The sequence below is a fragment of the Ostrea edulis genome, chromosome 6, assembly GCF_947568905.1.
Source record: "Ostrea edulis chromosome 6, xbOstEdul1.1, whole genome shotgun sequence".
Classification (NCBI taxonomy): Eukaryota; Metazoa; Mollusca; class Bivalvia; order Ostreida; family Ostreidae; genus Ostrea; species Ostrea edulis.
In genome coordinates this window covers 61352866-61364050 of record NC_079169.1, presented here as the reverse complement: position 1 = coordinate 61364050, position 11185 = coordinate 61352866, and the positions used below count along the sequence as shown (strand labels likewise).

Genomic DNA, 11185 nt, shown 5'->3' with positions numbered 1-11185 from the left:
AATTTTCAAAAGGGGGGGGGGATGTAGTAGGTTTAGCTATTCGACCAACATAACTGACGTACGACCTGACTATTACTATAAATATCGAAGGCAGATGATGAACCAGTTGGGAGTTGAGACGACGACAGGGCAAAGTAGACGATCAAGATTGATTGATTGATTTTATATTGTTGAACGTCCCTCTCAAGAATATTTCACTCATATGGAGACGTCACCATTGCCGGTGAAGGGCTGCAAAATTTAGGCCTATGCTTGGCTCTTATGGCCTTTGAGCAGAGGGGATCTTTATCGCGCCACACCTGCTGTGACACGGGACCTCGATTTTTTGCGATCTCATCCGAAGGACTGCCTCATTTAGTCGCCTCTTACGACAAGCAAGGGGCACTGAGGACCTATTCTAACCCGGACCCCCACGGGACATCAAGAATTCGGCACCATACTTAAACTTAAAACCTAGTAATCTATGTAATGTTTATAGTTTAATAAATATCATCACATATAAGTTAGTAAATATATAACTATTGTCGTGAGTTTGAACCCCGCGTGTGCCATGGTCGCTTCAAACCCACCGCTATTCGAAAACATAAACAAAAATACAATGTATAAAAGGTAAGTATATATATAACTATTGTCGTGAGTTTGAGCCCTGCATGTGCCATGGTCACGTCAAACCCACCGCTATTCGACAACGTTAACAAAACTACAATGTATAAAAGGTAGGCCTAAGTATAAATAAATTTATAAACTATTGTCGGGAGTTCGAGCCATGGTCGCGTCAAACCTGTGCCATGGTCGCGTCAAAACTATAAGAAGTTAAAATAGGTAGTGATTGCTCCTTCGCCAAACGATCGACATTCAGAAGTGAAATAATGGGTATTTCGGATATGACCTTAGGCGTGGCACGATAAAGATAAGTCGTACGTTGAATTCACTAAATTAGATTTGAATGAATCCCTGTTTGGGAATACAAAAATCCAGAACAATTTGTGATTCTAGAAAAGAGAATTCTTTCCGTATTGTATTAATTAGTAAGACTTGCAATCTGTGTGATAGTCCACCCTGGATCATGTGGTCAAGGTATGAACAAATATAATGATTTTATATTGATTTGAACAAGAACATCAGTAAAACTAACTGATGGATGCTTCCAGAAATGCATCCAATCAATGATCGAACTACTTCATATGACAACTGTTGAAATATTGTTAAAAATGAAGGTGTTGTTTCCTATGTAAGGTATGTTTACAATATGACCTTTATCTGAAAGTTATTATTTCCCTATTACTTATTTGAGTGATATATAATCAATACCTGTTCAAAAACTGTTGTAATAAGGCACTTTAACTTTATTTAAGGTACATGTCTTGAATGACATTGACCTTTCCAAAAGATCAATAATTGCTGAAATATTGTTGAAATGAAGTATTTTTCTCATGCGAGGTATGTGTTCTGAGTGACCTTGACCTTTGCAAAATGACATTGAGTGACCTCTGTTTGAAAGCCATTTCCCTATTGCTTATTTATGTGATATATAACCAATAACTCTTCAAAAACTGTTAAAATAAAGAACTTTTTAAATATGAGTTGCGAAAAGGGACCTTCGGAACAAAATTTTGGAAATTCGCATTTATTTATTTATTTATTTTTTAGGATTTTCTTAAAGAGCAAGTCTCTATCAATTTTCAATTGTTTTCTAAAAAAAAAACAACAATTGCATAAAAACTTGAAATGTTCTGCGTTTTGACGTCATTAGCGTAGCGTCAAAATAACGTTACGTGGTTTCAGTTTAGAATATATGACGTATAATTCTGATGATGCCTTATTATAAAAGCTATTGATGCAACCAAGGGTCAAAGTGTGCGTAGAAGCAACAACAAAGAAGCATGTACATGTAAGCTCTTTTATGATGTTAGAGCATCTATACTTCATTCCAATAATGACATAAAGTTTCAATAATAGGCCAAATTATGGTGTGATTATTCCTCGTGATTCGGACAAGTCAGTTCTTTATAAGGATCTCTGACAAAAGGTCTGACCATACGATAGAGGTATGTCTGTCTCTCTGGAGAAATCCCTCCTGGTGGTACAATATCCGGCATCACGGTATTAGCTGTCAGGTCCTCAGGTGTAACAGCAGACTTCAATAATTCAATTTCAGTCTCTACCTGATCAGCCCTTTCTCTGAGGTACATCTTTCCTGTAAAAAGAAACAAATATTTTTAGACATTTGTAAAATATATTCTTGCAGCCATTGATAAGAAATTCCGACCTGAATCATTATCTCAAGCGCTGATATACAATTAGTTTGCAAAATGACTAGAGATTTTATTTCTAAACTTACACGAAAATGATGAAGAAAATTTAAAATGGTGCATTTTCCGTATGCCTCTTACTGGGCCAAAGTACTGGGATATAAATGTCTTCCAATCAAACCATTCCCAGTTGTGTTCCCCCGCATCGTTTATATATGTCACCGATCTGTTCGACTTGGCACTTCTGTTTATCACATCCACTAGACCGGATAAACTATCAACATCAGTCCTGTGGTACAAACACTTGATGTTGGCAAATCCAGCATCCACCAGACAACGTCCGTGATAGGGCACCTGCGTTGAAAGGGTAATATCCTGGTGTAGACCTAACAGTGCCCGCCACGACAGATACCCCAGTATGTATCTGTTTTTATTCTCACCTAGAAGAATAGATACCTCTATAAATACAGGTACGAGTAATTTTGTAGATAACATACACAAAATCGTGATGCATAGTTGAGGGTGAGAAAAATACATACACCACAACTATTCAAATGTTAACGTACCTGCAGAATTGTCACAACGGAAAATGCATTCTTTTTCTCCAGATCCAAATGTTGTAAGGTAGTGCTGCACCATAGAAATCAAACCGTTTGAACCCTTCACACCAGCCCCGTTTTCTCCCATTCCCTTGTCGTCATCAATTATATAATTCACCTGCTGGTAACATCCCTTTAAGGCAACTCCTAAAAGATGCACATTTCTTGGTGTCAAAAAAAATAAAGTGGTCCCCCCTGTCTGGCATGATGTGGAATGGAAAGCGCTTAAGAAAAGTCGAAGATGTAGTGGACATGTTGAAGATTTGTTGACCATCTCAACCTTTGACAAGTGTTCTGTAAAAATGTGCAGGTCTTCTTGCTTCTCAGCTAACCCAACCGCCGTTGAAATTCTTGCTCTGCACTCCTCACATATAGGGCATGTGTCAGATCGGGGTGTCATATACATGTATTTAATATGAGGACAACAGTCTTTCCACAGAAGTTTGAATGTTGTGAGACCCACTTTTCTTTTACCCAACTCGTCACATGATGTAGAATACAAAGAATGGAGTGAAGGTTTGTTGTCCGATGAAGGTAAATATGTGATGTTTTGTTTTTCACCGTTGGCTGTGGAAGTCCAAATTCTTCAGCGTAATTCTGGATGTAGTCGATTGCGTTCTTAAGATCATCGAAATTGAAAGCATTTGATGGGCGTCTGTTCTTGTTTTTGTGTGCTCGGGGAACATATCCATTTTCATTCATGTGGGAGATTAGATTTTTCACATACTGTGATCCAACTCCGTAGACGAAAAGAAAAGAACCTTTATAAATTTCTTGATTTTGGAAATAGTATGCGTATTTCTTCCTTTTCCTCTCTTTCCCACGTTGGGTATTACTACCAAATCCAGTACACATCAGTCTTCCCATTATAAACATGTCCTTTTCATCCCTAATGAGTTCCTTTGTGGTCAATATTGAGTTATGTTTCTCCTCTACAGATATTTTTCAAACAGTTTTTACCACAAGAACAGGCTGTCGTAATGTTCTGCTTTAAACTTTGAAGATCGTTGTATCCATTACAAGTGGTGTCCTCCTCACCTTCACTTTGACTTTCTTCGTTGTTGTCGGTGAAACAGTTTCTTCCAAACATATCGATTTTATTTCTGATAGTTTCTTGTCGATCACAGCCTTTGTTGATTTCATCATCACTGCCATCATCGCTTACATCACCGTCGAAGACATCTAACCCATGATTGTATTTCGATAATCTTGTGGGCCTATGGAGAAAATACTCATCGTCTAAGTGTTCTAAATCCAATGAAGTGAGAAGTATGGATATCAAATTAATATTGTTGTTAAAAGACAGCAATAGGTTAATATTCTTTATTTAATGGGTGGGTGTAAATACAAAATTTATGTTTGTAGACGTTAATTAACCAATATACTTTAAAGTATATTGACTTTTTTAATCAATTTGGAATATATATTTATCTTTTATCGAGAAAAGAAAAACCGCAATTTTGAAGAGAAAAAAAAAACTGCCGCTGAGATGAATTGAACCGGGATATCCTCATCAGAAATCGAGAATGTTCCCACTCCACCATTTCGACGTTGCGTAATTTGGTAGTAAAATTAATACAGTATTGTCAGGAAAAAAAGAATCTTTAGATAAACAATTTGTTTACTGTTGCCAAGTGCCTCTACTAAGTTCATAATCAATAGTTATGTAAATATATCCGTTTATCATGAGCGCGTTTACCCATTATTATACTTATTCTACGATTCTTATCATTAAATAAAGGTGCCGACATCGTTTGTTGGTGTTGTCGTCTGTTTACATCATCACAACATTACCATAAACTCATCTTCACAAGTCAAGGGTTACTGATTCGTTACCTCGCACTAACCCTTTACATCAGTGACTATCAAAAAGTTGGGCTCGTTCTGATTGTTTCCACAAAAGAGTGGGAACCAATGAGAATGCAGATCTATTTATAACAAATTATATTGCAGTTGCGCGTGTTTATCAATACAGCAGTATGAGATCCATGTTCACCATAGCAAGATGCAGTGATTTCCTTGGATGTCTTATTCATAGTGGATTGCGTAATGGTCTTATGAGCCCAATTTTTATATAGCGACTGATGTCAAGGGTTAGTATGAGGTAAAGAATCAATAACCCTCGACTTGTGAAGATGTAGTAAGCTCTGTATAAATGCAGAGTTACTTTTAAGTTATTTAATACTTATTGTGGTTATGTACAAGAATATATAGGCATAGACACTGTGTTTTTGCGGGGACGAATGTAAAACACAATTTAAATCTTAAACTAAATGTCATTAAAAAATTAATGCGTTACCTGTAGATCCATGGCATGCCAGTGATTGCGATATTATCCCTTCTGAAAACTCTTTTTAGCAGTCTTGTGGTTTTCCCCCGGCAATTATCGGCTGTACAACAACGTTACTTTTTCGATCGATTTTGACGTTTTTTCAAGAACGTCACGAAGGTCTCTTCGCTTGAAGCAACTCGTATATAAGGTATGTTATGAGTGACCTTGACCTTTCCAAAATGATCTTGGTCCAAAAGTTCCTGTTTCAACGAATATTTGTGATCAATTATAATCAAATTCTGATGAAAGGTATAGGAGATGAGAACTTTTATATCAAAAACGGTTGAAATAAGGAATTTTGGATTGAGCACTACTCTTCGTTACCTTCACCTTTCAAATGTTCTGAGCGAGCTTGACCTTTCCAAAATGACCATGAAAGACCTTGGTCCAAAAGTCCTTGTTTCAAGTAACATTTGTGGTCATTTTTTTTATTAAAGGTATAGGAGATGTGGGATCGGACGGACAGACAGAAATGACGGCGACTCTACGCAAGAGCTTATTCTGCATAGAATCAGTTTTTAAATCGAGGCAGGTTACTGACAAACAAGTTGATGGTGCAGGGGTTTCAACAGTCTCGTTTAAAGTCAGCATTTCGCAAATTCTAGGATACAACCTATCATTGGGTCAAATGGTGTCTGACTTCTTTCATACCGATTGTTAGGCCGTTCTTGGCACACTGATTTTGACTACGGATGACTACGTTTACCTGATGAAATAGGGATCGCAGCGGGTGTGACTGGTCGACGGGATGTTTATTCCTCTTAGGCATATGATCCCACCTCTGGTATCCAGGGGTCCGTGTTTGCCCAACTCTCTATTTCTTATTGCTTTTAGCTTTTAGGAGTTATGAGATTGATCAATGTTTGTTATCTTCACCTTTCATGGCAAAAATGAATTTTGTCAAAACATAAAATTTGTCAACAAAAATGAATTTCGTCAAGATAAAAATGACTTTTGTCACTGAAAGATAATTTTGTATAAGATTTGTTCTATGTTATTACAAAAATGAAGTAATCATAAAATGAGTAAATATAATGTATTTGAGTAAAATAAAAAAAATTGATGTGACAGAATTCAATTTTGTTGTGACAGAATGCAATTTTGAGTACACAAAATAGAATTTGATTTCCAAAGGTCAAGTCCCAACTGGCGCCACGTAATAGTATCACCTGAATTTTAAAAAAAAAAAAAAACGTTGTCGGTAGGATTCGAACCTACGCGGAGAGATTCCAATGGATTTCGAATCCATCGCCTTAACCACTCGGCCACGACAACTGATTTAACAATTTATTTTATGGCACTTGACGTCTTGCCTGTTAGTTGCCAGAATAGATAAAAAGTATAAGAGAAATCTCAATATCTCCTATTAGACACATTAAAACAGAAGTACGCATCATCTCTCCTCCTCTGTTTAGTACACTAGAAGTGATGAAAGATTTAGATAGTATACACGAGGGATTATTGGTTCCAGCTGACAAATCTTGTGACAACATTGTCTTAGCACGGCTCATTGTTAAAACTGTATTTTAAACGAACTTTGCTTTAATTCCCATACTAATCCAATCTAACACCAAGTCCCGTTTCCAAAGACGAAATTCTTCAAAATTATGTCTTAGTTGTAAACATGAATGAAAAGTTACACCAATAAGGCATAGTTTTTACACTGTCTTTTTTTCACCAAATTGCCTTCATTTCATCTTGACCTTTGAGATAATATCATTCCTATAACATTCCACTGGGCTTAATCGAACATTCAAATTTCACTCACTGATGGGCCATGTGATTTCAATGAAAGTGAGTTTAGATGACCACACTATGCCATTCTGTCAATGTGATTGTAAAACCTGTTTCATTGAAATCTCTGAGAAGCCTCACCCAATCGTTTGCACGCTCGATCAAGCAAAGCGTCATGCTGTTATTGGGTTTTTGCGAGGAGAACTGATTTTTTACAGTCAAGGACTGACTTTGACACGAGCGTGATGAAAGGTGAAGATAACGACTGTTATCAGGTGCGTAGGAGGAGTAAGCATCCTCTGTCAACCGGTCACACCCACCGTAGGCAAAATCAGTGTGCCAAGAACAGCCTAACAATCGGTATGAAACACGTCAGACAGCATTTTACTCAATGATAGGCTGTCTTAGCAAACAAGATCGTTATATCGACCAAAGAATTTGCAAAATGCTGACTTTAAACGATACTATTGACGCCCCTCCACCATCAACTTGTCTGCCTCCATTTAAAAACTGATTATACGCAGAACAAGCTCTTGCGTATCGAATGAAGAACATTGTATGCATTCGTTTTTCATTTATAATAAACACGATTACTGAACGTAAAATATGCTCATTGGTATAACTACTGAAAAGTAATCCTGGTATGCTATGACAGCCTAGTCTAGCCCCCGCCCGCTGTTAATCCGTTTTCAATAACAGAACTTGGCGGGGAAGGAGACCAGGCTAAAAAGAATGGATTACGCCAGCCGTGTTTCCGGTTCAAAATATACGTTATGGGGTACACGCAAGACGCTTGATCTACGAGACGTTTAGCATCAGTAATCGCTATGGACGCTGAAGAGAATTATCGATATATATCGTGGTCAGTAAGCAAGTTAAAACAAGAGTTGGTCACGAGAGGAGCCTCAACGACAGGCAGAACAAGATGTGTTTGTGAAACACAAATGCCCCCGATAATGGCCAATTCCGAAGATGCCCATGGTCACAAGGACAAATATCTTGGTACCAGTAGAAAGATCTTGTCACAAGAAATGCTCATGTACAATATGAAAGCTCTAATATTTACCATTTAGAAGTTATGACCAATGTAAAAAAAAAATTTAAAAGTAGGTCAAATTTCAAGGTCAAAAGGTTTAATACCAATGGAAAGGTCTTGTCACAAGGAATACTCATGTGAAATATCAAAACTCTACCACTTGCTGTTCAAAAGTTATAACCAAGGTTAAAATTTTCAAAAAGTAGATCAAACTTCAAGGTCATTGTGTCAAAAATGTTGGTACCCACGGAAAGGTCTTGTCACAAGGAATATCATGTGAAATATCAAAGCTCTATCACTTACTGTTCAAAAGTTATTAACAAGGTTAAAGTTTCAGACAGAATTACAGAATGACGAACAGGACAAAAACAATATGCCCCCCGATCTTCGATATCGGGGGCATAAAAATTTATTTAGTTGAAAGGCATTATACACAACTTTGGATTGATTGAAATTAGGCCTATATCACCATCAATTTGTCATGGACAAAAATCTGATTTATTAAATATATGCCAATTCTGGCGTGTTTCATACCGATTGTTAGGCCGTTCATGGCACAGTGATTTTTACAATGGATTACTCCGTTTACGCGATCAAGATATAGGGCTCGTGGCGGGTGTGACCGGTCGATATGCAGGGGATGCTTACTCCTAGTTACCATATCCCACCTCTGGTATGTGCAGGGGTCCGTGTATTTTGTATTTCTGTTTAGGAGTTATGAGATTGATCACTGTTCGTTATCTTCACCTTTATAGGAGTTATGAGATTGATCACTGTTCGTTATCTTCACCTTTCATACAATTTGTTAAATATAAAAATCAACGGAGTTCGAAGTTGATTGATTGATTGAATATTGTTTAACGTCCCTCTAGAGAATAATTCACTCATATGGAGACGTTACCACTGCCGGTGAAGGGCTGCAAAATGTATGCCTATGCTCGGCGCTTATGGCCTTTCAACAGGGAGGGATCTTTATCGTGCCACACCTGCTGTGACACGAGACCTCGGTTTATGCGGTCTCATCCGAACGACCACCCCATTTAGTCGCCTCTTACGACAAAGGGTACTGAGGACCTATTCTAACCCGGATCCCCACGGGATTACCTAACATGATTACGTCTACAAACGAAATCATTTGAAGCTGTGTTCACTGGGAACTTTAATGAATGTTTGGACACTAGTGGGGAAATTTGTTAGTGATTTTTTAAATATATATTTTGAAACTACAGTGGCATAAGACCTCAATCATGCACATATTTTTTCATTGAATTTATGGCGGAACTTTGTAGATGCCACCTTACTTTTTACATGTTATTGGTTTTTACATCAAGGGGAGATCATCCTGCCATTGTTTTTTTTTTCTATTGTGTGTAAATATGTTACCCGGTGATCCCCGAATGTTTTATATGTGATTGAACATGATTTTAAACTTATACATTCTTATGTAATATTGTTTCTCTTAAGTTCTAGGGAGATCCCACTGTCTGTCATAGCATTTTCTCAATAAGTCGGATTATGTTTGTCGGGGATCTCCCTATTAGTAATGTAGTTGATTTGTAGTAGTTTATTAAGTTCGTCATTAATAAATGACATTTTTTCATCCAAACTGATGTAGTTGTTTTTAAAGGTAAAAATTAACAAAGCTACAGGTCTAAGATGGAACTGGAAATAATAAGTTTTGGAGTTATATGCAATCTTGGGAAATCAAAAGATAAATGGAGGAAGGACATAAACAGATTTTTCTTCGCTATAAGTCAAAGATGTTTTTTCATAAGTGATGAATCTGTAGCTCTCTGATCTGTCCCGATATTTCCCCAGAGATGTATATATAATATTGTAAGTATGTTTTGTATTTTAACTGTGTGTCCTAGATTTAATAAAGCTGTATAACAACTTTATACATTTTTATGATAAAAGAAAACTCAGAGCTCCTGCATAATAAACTTATATTTGATTTATCACGATGCAATGACTTTTGGAGACTCATTCGCGGTAAAATTACCATGAGAATACATCAAGGTATATGTGCAAATCACAATTTTACACCTACATTATTTTAATAATTTTCAGATAAATTACATGTAACTTAAAACGTAATGGGTCTACTGTAGGATTAATAACACACCTTACCAATATCTAAGGATATTGCCCTTCCATACGAATACGAAGGTTTAAATGTGCAAGTCAGCCTTTGACTACACTAGTAAAAGTCGGCCTTTCTCGCAAAAGTTCATTACTATGCCACAGAATTATTACTCTTCATACATCCGTCGAATACGGGGGACGTGTTATGGTATGGCGTCGTCCGTTTGTCTGTCCGGACCTTGTGGACAGGATACAGACCGAACTGTAAGCTCTAGGATTTTACAACATGGTCCATTTGATCACCGTGATGAGAGGAAGATGCCTATTGTTTTTCAAGGTCAAATGTCAAGGTCGTAGTATCACTTAATATGAAACCCTTGCGGGGAGGATACAAACCGAACCGTAAGCTCCAGGATACTACAAATTGATATACTTGATCACCATGAGGAGATGAAGATGCCTATTGTTTTTCAAGGTCAGAAGTCAAAGGCCAAGGTCATAGTATTACTTAGTACGAAAACCTTGTAGGTAGGATACAAACCGAACCGTAAGCTCCAAAATATTGCAATTTGGCACATTTGATCATCATGATGAGAGGAAGATGCCTAATGTTTTTCATGGTCAGAAGTCAAGGTCGTAGTATTACTTAGTAGACAAACCTTGTAGGCAGTATACAAACCGAACCGTCAGCTCCAGGATATTGAAACTTGGTACATTTGATCACCATTATGAGAGGAAGATGCCTATTATTTTTCAAGATTAAAGTTGGAGGTCACTTAGTAGGAAAACCTTGTAGTTAGTATACAAACCGAACTGCTGGGGCTAGGACCGTCAAACTTAGTACACAAGTGGAGGATGCTTATTGTTTCTTAAGATCAAGGTGGTAGTAGCAGAATGCAGACCGATTCGTTTTGGCAAGGACCATTAAACTTGGTACACGTACATCTTCTGCCAAGGGAAAATATTACATAGAGTCTTGTTTTTTCTATGCAAAGAAAGTATGTAAAACTTATACGGTACCAATTTTGATGCACCAGATGCGCATTTCGACAAATAATGTCTCTTCAGTGATGCTCAACAGAAATGTTTGAAATCCGAAATAACAATAAACTTGCTAGAGCTATTTTAGGGGCAATCTGATTAAAAC

The 11185-nt window shown here is 37.2% G+C and overlaps 1 non-coding gene and 1 pseudogene across 1 annotated transcript; both read right to left on the bottom strand.

The window, feature by feature from the left end:
- Positions 1-1976: 1976 nt before the first annotated feature.
- Positions 1977-3727, bottom strand: LOC125648213 (uncharacterized; annotated as a pseudogene).
- Positions 3728-6376: 2649 nt separating this feature from the next.
- Trnas-cga (transfer RNA serine (anticodon CGA)) lies at positions 6377-6458 on the bottom strand. The gene has a single exon. It is a non-coding gene; the product is annotated as a tRNA-Ser (tRNA).
- Positions 6459-11185: the final 4727 nt, after the last annotated feature.